Source organism: Amblyraja radiata, chromosome 13, assembly GCF_010909765.2.
Source record: "Amblyraja radiata isolate CabotCenter1 chromosome 13, sAmbRad1.1.pri, whole genome shotgun sequence".
NCBI classification, from domain to species: domain Eukaryota; kingdom Metazoa; phylum Chordata; class Chondrichthyes; order Rajiformes; family Rajidae; genus Amblyraja; species Amblyraja radiata.
The window spans coordinates 8909804-8927813 of NC_045968.1; the positions used below are offsets into that span (position 1 = coordinate 8909804).

Consider the following 18010-nt stretch of genomic DNA (forward strand, 5'->3'; position numbering starts at 1 on the left):
ATACCATTTTACTGCATTCACCCCATAACCCCTGACACTTTACTAATCAAGAATCTGTCAATATCTCCGCCTTAAAAATATTAATTGACTTGGCGTCCACAGTCGTCTGTGGCAATGAATTCCACAGATTCACCACACTCTGACTAAAGAAATTCTTTCTCATCTCCTTTCTAAAGGTATGTCCTTTTATTCTGAGGTTATGGTATTTCCGGAGAAAAAGGATAGGTGATGTTTCATGGTCGTGACTCTTTCAGGTCGGAGCTCTGCTTCAGACTGATGTTGTTGTGGGATGCAGGATATTGTTAAAGTGGTGGGGTGCCACAAAAAGGCAATGCTGGTGGTGATATTTAAGTACGAAACAATGATAGAAACATAGAGACATAGAAAATAGGTGCAGGAGGAGGCCATTCGGCCCTTCGAGCCAGCACCGCCATTCATTGCGATCATGGCTGATCGTTCCCAATCAATAACCCGTGCCTGCCTTCTCCCCATATAATAATAATATCTTTTATTGTCATTGCACGTCAGTGCAACGAGATTTAGTATGCAGCTCCAACCGATGAAAAAGAAAAGTAAAATAAATAAATAAGCTGTGTGTCATGACCATCCAAGGGAGACAGTCCATGGGGGGTGGTGGGCACTCAGCAGGGCCGGTTCAGAGCCGCTATAGCTCTTGGAATAAAGCTGTTTCTGAGTCTGGAGGTACGGGCGTAGAAGGCCTTGTAACGTCTGCCGGAGGGAAGTAGTTCAAACAGTCCGTTACAGGGGTGTGATGAGTCTTTATGGATGCTGACGGCCTTCCTGAGGCACCGTGTGTGGTAGATGCCCTCCAAGGCTGGTAGCTCTGTCCCAATGATCCTCTGCGCTCTGTGGACGACGCGCTGAAGAGCTCTCCTCTCCGCCTCCGTGCAGCTGAGATACCACACAGAGATGCCATACGTTAATATGCTCTCTGTGGTGCAGCGGTAGAACGTTGTCAGCAGCTGTTGGGGCAGACCAGTCTTTTTTAATGTCCTCAGGAAGAACAGTCGTTGCTGTGCCTTCTTGACCAGCGCAGCGGTGTTGGTGGACCATGTGAGGTCCTCTGAAATGTGAGTGCCCAGAAACTTAAAGCTGGACACTCTCTCCACACTTTCCCCGTAAATGGAGATTGGGGCGTATTCTCCATTATGGGACCTCCTGAAGTCAATAATCAGCTCCTTGGTCTTGGAGGTGTTTAGTGACAAGTTGTTACGTGTGCACCTGTTGTGTCGTCTGCAAACTTCACGATGGTGTTGGTGTCGAATGCAGGAACACAGTCGTGAGTGAAGAGAGAGTAGAGCATGGGGCTTAGTACACAGCCCTGTGGTGTGCCGGTGCTCAGGGTGATAGTGGAGGACAGGTGCGGGCCCAGTCTCACTGCCTGCGGTCGCTCCGTCAGAAAGTTCAGGATCCAATCGCACATCGGCGAGCTGAGGCCTAGCTCGTGGAGTTTGGTGGTGAGCTTGGTGGGGATGACCGTATTGAATGCAGAGCTATAGTCAACGAAGAGCATCCTCACGTACGTGCCCTGTCTGTCCAGATGAGTCAGGACAGTGTGAAGAGCCAGAGAGATGGCATCCTCTGTTGATCTATTTGCCCTGTATGCAAATTGATGAGAGTCCAGTGAGGCAGGGATGCTGGATTTGATATATAACCATATAACCATATAACAATTACAGCACGGAAACAGGCCATCTCGACCCTTCTAGTCCGTGCCGAACACATAATCTCCCCTAGTCCCATATACCTGCGCTCAGACCATAACCCTCCATTCCTTTCCCATCCATATAACTATCCAATTTATTTTTAAATGATAAAAACGAACCTGCCTCCACCACCTTCACTGGAAGCTCATTCCACACAGCTACCACTCTCTGAGTAAAGAAGTTCCCCCTCATGTTACCCCTAAACTTCAGTCCCTTAATTCTCAAGTCATGTCCCCTTGTTTGAAACTTCCCTACTCTCAGTGGGAAAAGCTTTTCCACGTCAACTCTGTCTATCCCTCTCATCATTTAAAAAACCTCTATCAAGTCCCCCCTTAACCTTCTGCGCTCCAAAGAATAAAGCCCTAACTTGTTCAACCTTTCTCTGTAACTTAGTTGCTGAAACCCAGGCAACATTCTAGTAAATCTCCTCTGTACTCTCTCTATTTTGTTGACATCCTTCCTATAATTAGGCGACCAAAATTGTACACCATACTCCAGAATTGGCCTCACCAATGCCTTGTACAATTTTAACATTACATCCCAACTTCTATACTCAATGCTCTGATTTATAAAGGCCAGCACACCAAAAGCTTTCTTTACCACCCTATCTACATGAGATTCCACTTTCAGGGAACTGTGCACAGTTATTCCCAGATCCCTCTGTTCACCTACATTCTTCAATTCCCTACCATTTACCATGTACGTCCTATTTTGATTTGTCCTGCCAAGATGTAGCACCTCACACTTATCAGCATTAAACTCCATCTGCCATATTTCAGCCCACTCTTCCAACTGGCATAAATCTCTCTGTAGACTTTGAAACTCTACTTCATTACCCGCAACCCCACCTATCTTAGTATCATCTGCATACTTATTAATCCAATTTACCACACCATCGTCCAGATCATTGATGTACATGACAAACAACAGTGGACCCAACACAGATCCCTGTGGCACCCCACTCGTCACTGGCCTCCAACCTGACAAACAACCATCCACCATTACTCTCTGGCATCTCCCATTCAGCCACTGTTGAATCCATCTTGCTACTCCACCATTAATACCCAACCATTGAACCTTCTTAACCAACCTTCCATGAGGAACCTTGTCAAAGGCCTTACTGAAGTCCATATACACAACATCCACTGCTTTACCCTCATCAATTTCCCGAGTAACATCTTCAAAAAATTCAAGATTAGTTAAACATGACCTTCCAGGCACAAATCCATGTTGACTGTTCCTAATCAGACCCTGTTTATCCAGATGCTTATATATATTATCTCTAAGTATTCTTTCCATTAATTTGCCCACCACTGACGTCAAACTAACAGGTCTATAATTGCTAGGTTTACTCTTAGACCCCTTTTTAAACAATGGAACAACATGCGCAGTACGCCAATCCTCCGGCACTATTCCCGTTTCTAATAAAATATGGGAGAGGACCAGCCTTTCGAAGCACTTCATTGGGATTGGAGTTAGGGCAACCGGGCGGTAGTCGTTCAGGTTGGTGACTTTGGGCTTTTTCGGCACCGGCACTATGGTGGCTGTTTTCAGGCACTTGGGGACCGTTGCCAGAGATAGAGACAAATTGAAGATTCTCGTGAATACCTCCGCCAGCTGTACAGCACAGTCCTTTAGTACCCTTCCCTGGACTCCATCCGGGCCTGCAGCCTTGCGTGGATTGATCCTACGCAGAGCGCACTGTACCTCCTGAGTGCTCAGTGTTAAGGCCCGTCATGGCCGGGGTTATTCCACTTCTGGTGGTGTTGCCAGTTTCGAACTGGGCAAAGAAGGTGTTCAGTTCGTCAGTTCGTTGGCCAGTGTGATATCACCGTGGGGGCAGGCGGGGCTGCTCTTGTAGTCAGTGATGTCCCTGACACCCTGCCACATGCTTCTGGTGTCCGCGACATTGAAGTGTTCTTCTACCCTTTGCCTGTGGATGTCTTTGGCCTTTTTTATGCCTTTGTTCAGGTTCGACCTGGCCGCACTGTAGGCAGAAGTGTCCCTGGATTTAAAGGCATTGTTGCGTGCCCTTAGCAGATCCTGAACCTCCTTGTTCATCCAGGGTTTCCGGTTTGGGAACATCTTTATTTGCTTGTCCACTGTGACAGTCTCCACACAGCAGTTGATGTAGGAGAGCACAGTGGATGTGTACTCCTCCAAGTCTACCTCTGTACCACTGGTATCCCTTGATTCCACCAGCCCCTAGAGCTCCATCTAACTCTCTCTTAAATCCATCCAGTGATTTGGCCTCCACTGCCCTCTGTGGCAGGGAATTCCACAAATTCACAACTCTCTGAAAAAGTTTTTTCTCACCTACCCTTAAATGGCCTTTATTCTAAGACTGTGGCCCCTGGTTCTGGACTCGCCCAACATTGGGAACATTTTTCCTGCATCTAGCTTGTCCAGTCCTTTTATAATTTTATATGTTTCTATAAGATCCCCCTCATCCTTCTAAACTCCAGTGAATACAAGCCTAGTCTTTTCAATCTTTCCTCATATGACAGTCCCGCCATCTCAGGGATCAATCTTGTGAACCTATGCTGCACTGCCTCAATCACAAGGATGTCCTTCCTCAAATTAGGAGACCAAAACTGTAAGCAATACTCCAGATGTGGTCTTACCAGAGCCCGAGACAACTGCAGAAGAACCTCTCTACTCCTATACTGAAATCCTCTTGTTATGAAGGCCAACTGCTGTACCTGCACGCTAACGTTCAGTGACCGTTGTACAAGGACACCCAGGTCTCGCTGTACCTCCCCTTACCTTACCTAACCCCATTGAGATAATAATCTGCCCCCTTGTTTTTGCCACCAGTGGATAACCTCACATTTATCTATATTATACTGCATCTGCCACGCATCTGCCCACTCACTCAACCTGTCCAGGTCACCCTGCAACCTCCTAACATCATCTTCACAGTTCACACTGCCACCCAGCTTTGTGTCATCCGCAAACTTGCTAGTGTTGCTCTTAATTCCCTCTTCCAAATCATGAATGTATATGGTAAACAGTTGCGGCCCCAACACCGAGCCTTGCTGCACTCCACTCATCACTGCCTGCCATTCTGAAAAGGACCAGTTCACTCCTACTCTTTGCTTCCTGTCTGCCAACCAATTTTCTATCCACGTCAACACCCTACCCCCAATACCATGTGCTCTAATTTTAGTCACCAGTCTCCCGTGCGGGACCTTATCAAAGGCTTTCTGAAAGTCTAGGTACACTACATCCACTGGCTCCCCTTCATCCATTTTACTTGTCAGTATTAAAAGCAGTATTTGAAACAAATATCACTATAATGCTACTCCTCCAATGGTGAGTCTCATTTAATGGTGCCCAGTTGCATTGGTTTGTGTTTAGAGTGATTGGTATAGCTGAGGAGCTATTATAAGCTTCGCCGAACACCTCCGCTCGGTCCGCAATAACCAACCTGACCTCCCGGTGGCTCAGCACTTCAACTCCCCCTCCCATTCCGTATCCGACTTCTCTGTCTTGGGTCTCCTCCATGGCCAGAGCGAGCAGCACCGGAAATTGGAGGAACAGCACCTCATATTCTGCTTGGGGAGTCTGCATCCTGGGGCCATGAACATTGAATTCTCCCAATTTTGTTAGCCCTTGCTGTCTCCTCCCCTTCCTCGGGCTCCTTCTCCTACTTTTTCCTTTCTTCTCTCCGCCCCCCCACCCCCCATCCCCCATCAGTCTGAAGAAAGGTTTCAGCCCGAAATGTTGCCTATTTCCTTCGCTCCATAGATGCTGCTGCACCCGCTGAGTTTCTCCAGCATTTTTGTGTACCTGAGCTATTATTAGCTCCTGTTTTTTACCTACGAAGAGTAATTTATTTCCAAGCAGAGTGAATGCATCAACCTGTTCATCAAGTTCAGCAAGATGTTTTGAAATAAACAGTTATCTAAAGGCCAATTAGTTACATTATGCCTGGTAAAGGGGTGTAAATAATGTCTTTACAGGCCCAATCAACATAATTGAACGGGTTCTGTGTGTGAATTATCCCCCTTTTACTGAATATCAATAGATGCTGGAAGGGAAATAAAAGACTGCAGATGCTAGAAAGCTGATCAAACTAGAAATACTGGAAAACTTAGCAGGTTGGACAATGTCTATGGAAAGAGAAAGAGTCAACATTTCAGGTAGACAAAAATGCTGGAGAAACTCAGCGGGTGAGGCAGCATCTATGGAGCAAAGAAAATAGGCAATGTTTCGGGTCAAAAACCTTCTTCAGACTGATGTGGGGGGGGGGGGGAGGAAGAAAGGAAGAGGAGGAGAAAGTAAGGACTACATGAAATTAGAGGTCAATGTTCATACCACTGGGGTGCAAATTGCCCAAGCGAAATATGAGGCGCTGCTCCTCCAATTTACGGTGGTTCTCACTCTCGTCATGGAGGAGGCCCAGGACAGAAAGGTCGGATTCGGAATGGGAGGGGGAGTTGAAGTGTTGAGCCACCGGGAGATCAGGTTGGTTATTGCGAACCGAGCGGAGGTGTTTGGCGAAGCGATCGCCAAGCCTACGCTTGGTCTCACTGATGTACAGCAGCTGACATCTAGAGCAGTGGATGCAATAGATGAGGTTGGAGGAGGTGCAGGTGAACATCTGCCGCACCTGGAAAGACTGCTTGGGTCCTTGAATGGAGTTAAGGGGGGAGGTAAAGCGACAAATTGGAGGAGCAGCACCTCATATTTCGCTTGGGCAGTTTGCACCCCAGTGGTATGAACATTGACTACTCTAATTTCAGGTAGTCCTTACTTTCTCCTCCCCTTCTCAACTCTCCCTCTCCCTCTGGCTCCACCTCTTCCTTTCTTCCTCCTCCCCCCCACCCTCACATCAGTCTGAAGAAGGGTTTCGACCCGAAACATTGCCTATTTCATTCGCTACATAGATGCTGCCTCACCCGCTGAGTTTCTCCAGCATTTTTGTCTACCTTCGATTTTCCAGCATCTGCAGTTCCTTCTTAAACATTTAGTCAACATTTCAGGTCCACTTTATGGAATCAATATTTCACCTATGTTAAGTTAGATAAATTAAGAGGGGCATCCTCATTTCAGGAAACAAAAATAGAAGTTTCATTGATGAAGATACCTGTTATGGCATTGCGATAATGCCACTGCACGACCCAGTTCAGTTCAGTTTAGTTTTTCATTCATTTCAGTTTAGTTTATTTAGTTTAATTTATTGTCAGGTACAGTGAAAAGCTTTAATTCGAAGGCAATGTTGTTATCCAAAGTTAGTATTGATGGTCAGGTCGGGGGGAGTTCCCCCGCCAAGGGTACCATGTAATCCCGTGCTACCTGCTCCATGGTCGGATAGTCGGCGACCAAAACGTCTCTCACACCTGGTTTGCCAGGAGAGGAGGGGGCTGTGGACCCCCAGCAGGACCAAAAACAAAACCTGTCAAAGGGTGGATGATCTCCTAGTGAGCCAGCCATCCACACTTCACTAGACGTTGCGATCACTGTCGTACATAGCATTGTAAGGCACCAACGATGATGATGATGATAGTATGGTGATGGAACTTTTAATAGTTGGAAAGGGTTAGTGTAGCCCTTGAAATGGAGTTGATGTAGACAAGTAATGCCTTTCACGTGTCAGATGTCAAATCCAGCTTTATATAAATGGAACAGCAGTTCTTTGTGGCACCCGATAGCTGAAAAGGTGCATTATCCATAGCAGTTCATGAAAAGGAGAGATATATTTCCATGTGAATTATTCTGTCTGCCATGATGTATTCCTGTTGGGTTCTCTGATGGTTTCTGAAAAGCAAGCAATGTAGAGTATAGACATAAAGAGCTGGAGTGACTCAACGGGTCAGGCACCATTTCTGGAAAAACTCAGCGGGTCAGACACCTTTGGAGAAAATGGACAGGTGATGTTTTGGGTCAGGATCCTTCTTCAGACATACAATGTATTGGGAAATTTGATTATGTTTGCTGAATGCAGCAGGTCAAAAGTTTAATCAATATATTGAGGCACAACATTTTGGGAAAAAACTAGTCAGCCCTGCAGTTACTAATCAATCCTAAAATGACATCCTTATTATCTCTGATATAGTAATTGAATGAGACACAAACATACCTCTACATATATAACATATCAACTCAATCCTCATTCATTAAGAAATTGAACCACCCACCTATTACAGAGAGCATGTCTTTATCTGCGTCCAGGGTGCATAGAAACATAACATCCTGAATGAGACCTGATTTGTTTTGCAAGATCATCTCATGAAGCTATGGCAAAGCAAACAATGTCCATTTCCATTTTGAGCATAAACAGGATGCAGCCATATTGATTAAGAAGCAGCTTCACTTCATCTTGAAGACTATTTAGGCAAGGATATATTTTCTAATATTTCCATATAGAAACTTTATTCTTTCTTCATACCAAATGGAAGGCACAGTGGATATGTACATCACATCATCCATCCCAAGATGGATGTTATTCCAACAAATATGGGACATTTTGATTTACAAACAAGAATGCACCCAAATAAGTAATCAAATTAAGACAAAACTTACTTTGTGATGACTTTAGAGATACAGCACAGAAACAGGCCTTTTGACCCAACGAGTCCAAGCCGACCAGCGATCACCTCGTACACTAGCACTATCCTACAAACTAGATTATTTACAATTTTCCCAAAGTCAATTATTCTACAAACCTGTGTCTTTGGGGTGTGGGAGGAAACCGGAGCGCCCGAAGAACACCCATGTGGTTACAGGGAGAACATACAAATGTACAGACAGCGCCCGTAGTCAGGATCGAACTCGGGTCTCTGGGGCTAGAAGGCAGCAACTTTACCGCTGCGCCACTGTGCCACAATCTAAGTTCTTCTATTTCAGATGCAAGTTTCTCTGTTATAAATTTATGTTATGTTTTATTCACAGTTATAGAGTTTATACCATAGCATTAACATAATAAAATGCTCCGAAGAGGATTAATAAAATAAAATTGAAGTCCCATATGAATAGATACTGGTGGAATTGACCCATATCTTGGTCAAAATAAGAGGTTAAAGGAGTAAACTTGGACAAGCAAATCAAATTAGAATAATGGAGATGATATTTCAGAGGTTAGGGCTTGAAGGCACACCCTGCAAAGAGAGAATTATTAAAACTGTAGTTAAATCAGTCAAAACCAGATGTGTGTGGATATTTCAGTAAGGTGTAGGATTGGCAGATATTAGTGAGATATGGAAGGAATGTGAACAATATGAATCTTAAAATCAAAGCACTAAATTATTGCTTAATCTGCAACCAGTGCAGGCCAGAAATGCGAATGTGAATCAGACATACCTAGCCAAGAGTTCCATCACCTACAGGTTAAGGGAGTGTAGCAAGTGGGAATCCAGCCTTGAGTGCAAAAGAATAGTGGGCAATTAGAGGAGTCAAGCAGAGGTAACTGAAGTCTTGGTTAAGGATTTGGCAGCAGATAAACAGAGGTCGGGCAGAGCCAGTTGATGCTATAGGACATGGAACAGAGAGCAATACAGCGCAAGAATTAGCTCTCTGGCCCACAAGATCCATGCAGAACATGATGCCAAGTTAAACTAATCTCCGCTGATTACACATGATCCATATCCCTCCATTCCCTGCCTATCCATGTGCCCATTTAAAAGCCCCGTAAAAGCCCCCATCGTATCTGTCTCCATCACCACCCCTGCCAGCAAGTTCCAGATGAAGGATGTGTTTACATGTGTTCAAAAACAGTCTTTATTGGAGCATGAAGCAAAAATGTGCCCATTCTGGTTCAGTCTCATATGAATAGATGAGAAGATTGTGTAACACCCAGTGCTGGATGTTACACAATCAGAGAGACAATGTTGAGATTGTGTTGTGGGCATAAGGAGTGATGGTAAGGCTTGTCGGTGTATTCAGAAATGAAGGGGTGCATTTAGATGAGAAATAGGATGTGTCAGTGATTAGTCCATAAAGGGCACGCAGAACTAATAGTTTGGGAGCATCTCCAAACAAGACTGCAAGAAATTGCAGAAAATTGTAAACGCAGTAGAGACCATCACACAAACCAACCTCCCCTCCATTGACTCCATTTACACTTCATGCTGCCTCGGCAAGGCCACCAGCAAAATCAAGGACGAGTCTCACGCCGGTCACTCCCTATTCTCCCCTCTCCCATCAGGCAAGAGGCGCAGAAGTGTGAAAACGCACACCTCCAGAGTAAGGGACAGTTTTTCCCAGCTGTTATCAGGCAACTGACCCATCCTATCAACAACTAGAGAGTGGTCCTGAGCGGTTATCTACCTCACTGGAGTGGAGAGACCCTTGGACTATCTTTAATCGGACTTTACTGGATTTTATCTTGCATTTAACATTATTCCCTTCACCCTGTATCTATACACTGTGGGTGGGTCGATTGTAGTCATGTATTGTCTTTCCACTGACTGGTTAGCATACAACAAAAGCTTTTCACTCTATGTCAGTACATGTGACAACTAACCTAAATAATGAATGATGTGGGAATGGGAAGCAAATGCATTGCAGATGATTCTCTGAACATGATTGGAGAGAAAGGATGAAACTAAATGAGTGCAATCCACCAGCTGTATATCCCTAGACAAGTATTAGAAATGGATGCTGTGGTCACATGTGCAAAATGCTGTTGGCTAGTTGGAAAGGACCTTTGATAAGGTGTCTTAAATGACAGATGAATCTGACAGTAGAAACTTAAAAAACCCAGATTACTTAAACAGTCTGAATTTTAAACTTAGCTTTGCACCTATTAAAATATGTTGATCTCAAAACTGAAGCAGTTTATTCCAAGTGGTGTCATACCTGAATACTTGTTGGCATCCTGATCAATCTTGCCTGAGGCTAAATTATATTATGCGTGCATACACACTGCAACACATTAAAGGCACAGCTAAACAAAATGTTGCCTCTGAATAGCTACCTAAAGTGAAGGCTTCAAGGCTGTGGGCCGAGGAGCTTTATTCTGCAGTTTCGTGACCCAAGTCACCAAACTACATGAAATTTTCACATATTGAGTAAAAATATTTATATAAATCACCCCTGAAACTCGATATGAAGAAGACTTGCACATTTTTTATTAAATTAGAGAAAAACCGGAAAAATTTCGGGAATTTTTTAGTCCAATCAAAGCACGTTTAACATTGAGTTGTCTGCCAGTTGGCCAATCACGCGCTTTGTTTCAGGCTAGCACACAAAATGGCTCAGGGGGCTTCACAGATGCCTGTTTTACTGGAGATTCCGATTTGTTGTTCTGTGGAATAAATGTCGGAAACCTGCAGCAGGTAATTGTATTTAGTGGGAAAAGCATTAAAAAGGCTGAAGAAAGTGCTGCGAAGTGGATTAAAGTGCAAGAAAGCCTTGAAAGTCCCTGCTGATGTGCTGGAACACAAAGAAGGCCCCCATTAATCAACTCTAACTGAAAGGTAAGATTCAAGTCTGAATTTATGAAAATCCATCAGTATGGACTTTAATTAATTTAATATAATGTGAATAAATTCATTCATTCATTCCTTATTCATTCATTCATTCACTCACTCACTCATTCATTCATTCATTCATTCATGAAATTGAGGGCCTAAACTATAACACAGTCAATTAAACATTGTCACTAATGCCAGCTTGTTGTAGATTAAAAACTGCTCTAAGATCTTTGGTAATAAGTCTTTAACAACTAATCTCGGAGCTGCCTGCGAAAACTTACCGGGAAAAAGTGCTCCGATCGCGGGACCTAGGTACTCGCGGTAAATAGCGATCGATATCCCTCCGTTTTTCTCCCGTTGTCGGGGTCTGAAAACGACCGCTACAGACGGCACTATGTATAGCCTCCCCCCCCCCGCCCGCGGAGATGATCCGCGGCTCCGCGTCGCGAATCGACCGCTTATTAATTGAGTCCGCGGCTTCACTTTACCGCGAGTACCTAGGCCCCGCGATCGGAGCCTTTTTCCCGGTAAGTTTTCGCAGGCAGCTCCGAGATTAGTTTTCGCAGGCAGCTCCGAGATTAGCTGTTAAAGACTTATTACCAAAGATCTTAGAACAGTTTTTACTCTACAACAAGCTGGCATTAGTGACAATGTTTAATTGACTGTGTTATAGTTTAGGCCCTCAATTTCATGAATGAATGAATGAGTGAGTGAGTGAATGAATGAATAAGGAATGAATGAATGAATTTATTCACATTATATTAAATTAATTAAAGTCCATACAGATAGATTTTCATAAATTCAGACTTTAGTCTTACCTTTCAGTTTGAGTTGATTAATGGGGGCCTTCTTTGTGTTCCAGCACATCAGCAGGGACTTTCAAGGCTTTCTTGCACTTTAATCCACTTCGCAGCACTTTCTTCAGCCTTTTTAATGCTTTTCCCACTAAATACAATTACCTGCTGCAAGTTTCCACGACATTTATTCCACAGAACAACAAATCGGAATCTCCAGTAAAACAGGCATCTGTGAAGCCCCCTCAGCCATTTTGTGTGCTAGCCTGAAACAAAGCGCGTGATTGGCCAACTGGCAGACAACTCAATGTTAAACATGCTTTGATTGGACTAAAAAATTCCCGACATTTTTCCGGTTTTTCTCTAATTTAATAAAAATGTGCAAGTCTTCTTCATATCGAGTTTCAGGGGTGATTTATATAAATATTTTTACTCAATATGTGAAAATTTCATGTAGTTTGGTGACTTGGGTCACAAAATCCTATTTCTAGACACATTTTTGATGCTCGGCCCACAGCCTATTTCCCAAAAGAACCTCTCCAATTTCCTGCATTCTTGCTTTGCTGATTTTTATGGTCAGCCTTGGAAGGATACAAAAACGATGCTCATTTTGATGATAACAGTCTGCCTGCATGTTCATCCTATGAAGCAGAACCAACTCTTACTTAAGCTTTATTATCCCCTTTTTAAACCATTTTTAAAGTGTGTGAATCCATAAAGTTAGTTATGTACCATTGCCATAATGGAGCCATGGAGTCGTGCAGCATTTAAGTTGGCCCTTCAGTCCATTGAGACTATACCAACCATCAAACATCCATTTACACCTCTCCTACACTAATTCCATTTCATTGCCTCCACATTTCCATCAATTCCCCCCCAGATATTCTGAAATCAATGTTATGCATTCAACCCTGGAATATACTCGGTACAGATTTCACTTTGCAAACATATATATTTAGTTTAGTTTAATTTTGAGATACAGCATGAAAATAGGTCCTTCGTCCTACCGAGTATAATCCGATCATCGATCACCCATTTACACTAGTTCTGGGATATCCCACTTTCTCATCCACTTCCTACACATTACAGGCAACTTACAGAAGCCAATTAAACTACAAACCCACGTGTTTTTGGGATGTGGGAGGAAACCGAAGCACCCGGAGGAAAACCACGTGGTCACAGGGAGAACGTGCAAACTCAACACAAACTTCACCTGAGGTCTGGATTGAAACCAGGGTCTCTGGCAGTGAGGCAGCAGCTCTACCAGCTGCACCACTGTGCCACCCTAGATATAGAATCATAGAATCATAGAAAGTAGGTGCGAGAGTAGACCATCAGGTCCGTCGAGCCCGCACCGCCATTCACTCATGGCTGAACACTAAACAGACACACTTACCCACAAACAGTAGACACAAGACACAGAACACAAGACACTACCCTCCCCTCTATACCGCTATCACCCCTCTCCACCCCAAGAACCGCGTGATCTCCTGGGGGAGGCAAAAAAACGGATAAAAACCCAGGTCCAATTCGGGAAAAAAATCCGGGAAATTCCTCTCCGACCCCAATCCAGGCGATCGACACTTGTCCAGGAGATCACTCAGGTCTACTATACTAACCATACCTAGGTCCATATCCCTGCCCTCTCCCCGTAGCTCCTTATCCCCTTGGCAGCTAAAAAACCATCTATTTTTGACTTAAATAAATTTAACGTTTCTGCTTCCACTGCTCCCTGGGGCAGTGAATTCCACAAACTAACCACCCTCTGGGTGAAGAAGTTCTTCCTCATCTCAGTTTTAAAAGAGCCCCCCCTCACTCTGCAACTATGTCCCCTAGTTCTAGCCTCCCCGATCATTGGGAACATCCTCGGTGCATCCACCCGATCAAGGCCCCTCACGATCTTACACGTTTCAATGAGATCGCCTCTCATTCTTCTAAACTCCAAAGAGTAGAGTCCCAGCTTACTCAACCTTTCCTCATATGTCAATCCCCTCATTGCAGGAATTAATCTTGTAAACCTTCGCTGCACTGCCTCCAGGGCTAGTACATCCTTTCTTAAGTATGGACCCCAGAACTGTACACAGTATTCCCTAGCCTCCCTTAGCTCACTGTACCCTTACTAAATCACTGTACCTTTAACCAAAAAGCAGAAATGCTAACCTGAGGTTGCACCCAATCAGCTGCTTCCTCTAGTCTGCTCCCACCAATCAGCGGCTTCCCCAGAAACCCTCCCTATGGAGTGTGGAACGTCACGGGATTTGGTAAGCTCCGACCCTCCACCGCTGCCTCCAACGGTCCTGGGTCTCCGCGTGAACAAGCCCCGTGCCCGACTCAAGCCCCCACCGCTCCGACCCTCCACCGCTGCCTCCAACGGTCCTGGGTCTCCGCGTGAACAAGCCCCGTGCCCGACTCAAGCCCCCACCGCTCCGACCCTCCACCGCTGCCTCCAACGGTCCTGGGTTAAAATGTAAAATTGCTACTGAAGAAAATTAAATCATTCTTGCAATGAATCAGTGAACTCGTGAACAAGACGGAGCCTCCCATAGTTAGATTTTCAGATAACATCTAAAACATTTGGCAGAATTCCAGAGGGTTTTAGATGACAATAATGTCTCAACAATATCTTTACACCAAGAGTTTGGTGCAGGAAATCTTTACATGAACTTTGACGCACCTGATTGAAGAAGATTGAAGTTCTAATTTTAAGATTACACAGCTTAACATCAATGATGCCAGTCACAAAACTCGATCACCCTCTGGAAGTTGCTTTTTCTCACAACTGCAATGAAAACAAAAATAAATTTAACCGAACAATGTTAGAGCAACTATTAAGAAAAAACATAAGGTACTGGAATAAGTCAGTGGGTCAGGCAGTATCTGTGGAGGGATGGATAGGCAAAGTTTCAAGTTATTACCCAGCTTCAGACTGCCCCTTCCATCAGACTGAATGGTCCTGACCTGAAACACTGCCTATCCATTCTCTTCACAGGTGCTGCCTGACTCGCTGAGTAACTCCAGCACTTTGTGTTTTGCTAAATGTTCCAGCATCTGCAGTTCCTTGTATCTCTATATTAGCATTAAAATATTTTTGCACTGATAAAGTTTAGCATTTGGCCAATTATTACGCATGACTAATCATCTGCCCTTTATGGATTTAGGGATTCCAGGAGGAAAGACACAAAATGCAGGGGTAACTCAAAGGGTCAGGCAGGATCTCTGGAGAAAATGGAGAGGTTACATTTCAGGACGTGACCCTTCTCCAGATTGATTGGGTGAGAGGGGGGGGGGTGGAGGGACTGGAAGCATGACAAGATCAGGACAAATCAGGCTCAGCAACAGATGACCTCAGGCAGGTTAGTTCCTTGAGCGGCCAATTGTTGGCAAGGGACGGAGTGATCCCAACATGGATACATCGTTGCGAATTGGTTAATCTAAATCTGGGATGTTACCTAAAATTAAAGACTACAATGTAAACTGGCCAAGTAAAATGTGAGGAGCTGTTCCTCCAATTTGTACGTGGCCTCACTCTGGCAATAGACGAGGCCCAGGCAATGCTGGATTTAGATGAAGAGAGGCCCTAGGCTATTCCACTTGTGAGGCCCCTCCCAATCCCCTATGTAAGGCCCCTCCCAATCAGCCTATGAAGCCTATAGGTAAATCCAGCCCTGCCGAGGCCCCCCTAGATCTCGAGGCCCTAAGCTTCATACATAAATCCGGCCCTGGGCCCAGAGCAGACATGTCAGTATGGGGAATGGGAAGGGGCAGATAAAATGGTCAGCAACCGGGAGATCCAGTAGGCCTTGGAGGACCAATTGCAGGTGTCAGCGAGACGGTCAGTGAGTCTATGCTTGGTCTCATCGATGAACAGGAACCCACATCGGGAACACCAGATGCAGTAGATGAGTTTAGAGGAGGTGCACGTGAACCAAGTATTTCACTTGGAATGACTGTCGGGGTCCCTGGATGGAGTTGAAGGAGGGGGTATAAGGGCAGTTGTTGCATCTTTTGCGGATGCAGGAGAAAGTTCCTGGGGAGGGGGTGGTTTGGGAGGAAAGGGATGAGTGAACCAAGGGGTTGTGGAGGGAGCGGTCTTTGTGGAAAGCGGATAGGGATGGAGATGGGACGGTGATTCGTGGTGGGATTCCTGGAAGACTTTTAATTTCAATGACAGAACCACAGCAAATTTACCAAGACCAGCTCTGAATTCTTTAAGTGATTGAATTAGTGCAACAGACCAAGATACAGAAGCTAACGATCTGGAGCTTATATAGCCTAGTATTGGAAAATGGGTGTTAGGATTGCAATGGACAATTAAACCCGTATCTGTTCAATGGTGCAGGTTGCACTCAAATTTAACACAAGCTGGAAAGGGTACAGAGAAGATTTATGAGGATGTTGCCAGGACTAGAGGGTCTCAGCTAGAGGGAGAGGTTGAGTAGGCAGGGACTCTGTTCCTTGGAGCGCAGGAGGATGAGGGGTGATCTTATGAGGTGTATAAAATCATGAGAGGAATAGATAGGGTAGATGCACATAGTCTCTTGCCCAGAGTAGGTGAACCGAGGACCAGAAGACATAGGGACATAGGTTTAAGATAAAGGGGGAAAGATTTAATAGGAATCTGAGGGGTAACCTTTTCACACAAAGGGTGGTGTATGTATGGCAGAGGAGGTAGTTGAGGCTGGAACTATCCCAACGTTTCAAAAACAGTTAGACAGGCACATGGATAGGACAGGTTTGGTGGGATATGGACCAAACGTGGGCAGGTGGGACTAATGTTGCAGGGACATGTTGGCCGGTGTGGGCAAGTTGGACCGAAGGCCCGTTTCCACGCTGTATCACTCTATGACTAATGCAAAAGCTCATTATTATCAGTCTGAAGAAGGGTTTCGGCCCGAAACGTCGCCTATTTCCTTCACTCCATAGATGCTGCTGTACCCGCTGAGTTTCTCCAGCATTTTTGTGTATCCTCATTATTATGATTCTATTTTTCAGCTAGCACTAAACAGGGTGTTCATAGCCTCAATGCATCATCGCAGTGCCAGTTCAAATCCGTTGAAAGCCAACCCAGGCCACCCAAAGTGGGAGTCATTGCAGCTGTCCTAGTTGCGAGATGTCACCTTAGCAATGACTGGAGCTTGTCACAGGAAAGCACATTGCAAGTATGTTCATTCCTGGCACAAAACTGGAGAGTGGGCTCCGTCATTGTTTTATACAAGTTTGAATCCTTTTGAGCATCCAGAGTGGCAAAGGGCTATACACAGGCGACCAAGACAGGTACTGAGAGGAAACAATTATTGAGTTAATGAAATATAGCCTAAAAACCTCACAGGTTATGGGGAGGGGAATGGAGTTGAGAGGAAAAGATGGATCAGCAAAGATTAAATAACAGAGTAAACTAGTTGGGCCGAATGGCCTAATTTGATTTCATGACATGAACTTATGAAAGATGCAGTTCAATGGTCTCACACAGCTAATTGTGCATGGAAGTCAGAAAAATAAGTTCTTCAAACGTCTCATTCTAGCGATTGCATGACTACTGCGTCGTCCTATTACTTCGTTATTCTTATTTTTCTCTCACCCACAACCTCTCTGATAGAATCAGAAGAATGATAGACGTGTGACGGGAGAGGCGGCGGCCACTCGGTCCATCTAAAGTCAATGCCGGCTCCTCGGCCGGAGCAACTCACCGGCGTTTGACGCGCGCGGGAAAACACGGAACCCGCAGTGCGGGCGGTCTCGCAGCGCGCGCGCCGAATCTCAGCCCCAACTGCCGCACCGGGCTCGCGCGTCCCGTCACCCGAACCCAACGGCCGCGCCGGGCCCGCGTCGTCGTCCGCGCGGCGCCAGAAGGCTGCGGGCGGGCGGGCGGGAGGGGTCGAGTGTGAGGGGAGGGCCGAGATTAGTCAGGGTGGGTGTCATGGGTTGTGGGGAGAAGGCGGGAGAATGGGGTTGAGAGGGGAGAAGGTAGATCGGCCACGATCGAATGGCGGAGTGGACTCGCTGGGCCGAATGGCCTAATTCTGCTCCTATCACTGATGAACTTGGGTGAGAAGAGTCCAGCACCATCGAA

The 18010-nt window shown here is 45.3% G+C and overlaps 1 protein-coding gene across 3 annotated transcripts in view; it reads right to left on the reverse strand.

Annotated features, from left to right (window-relative positions):
- sptssb (serine palmitoyltransferase small subunit B) overlaps window positions 1-18010 on the reverse strand; it is a 46867-nt gene that overhangs the window by 22577 nt on the left and 6280 nt on the right. For 2 of the 3 annotated variants that reach the window (XM_033031186.1, XM_033031185.1), the window contains exon 2: window positions 14615-14719. The exons of the other annotated variant lie outside the window; for it this stretch is intronic. The gene's annotated coding sequence lies outside the window, so the exon portion shown is untranslated. The remainder of the gene's footprint in view (window positions 1-14614; window positions 14720-18010) is intronic. 3 annotated transcript variants of the gene reach the window in all.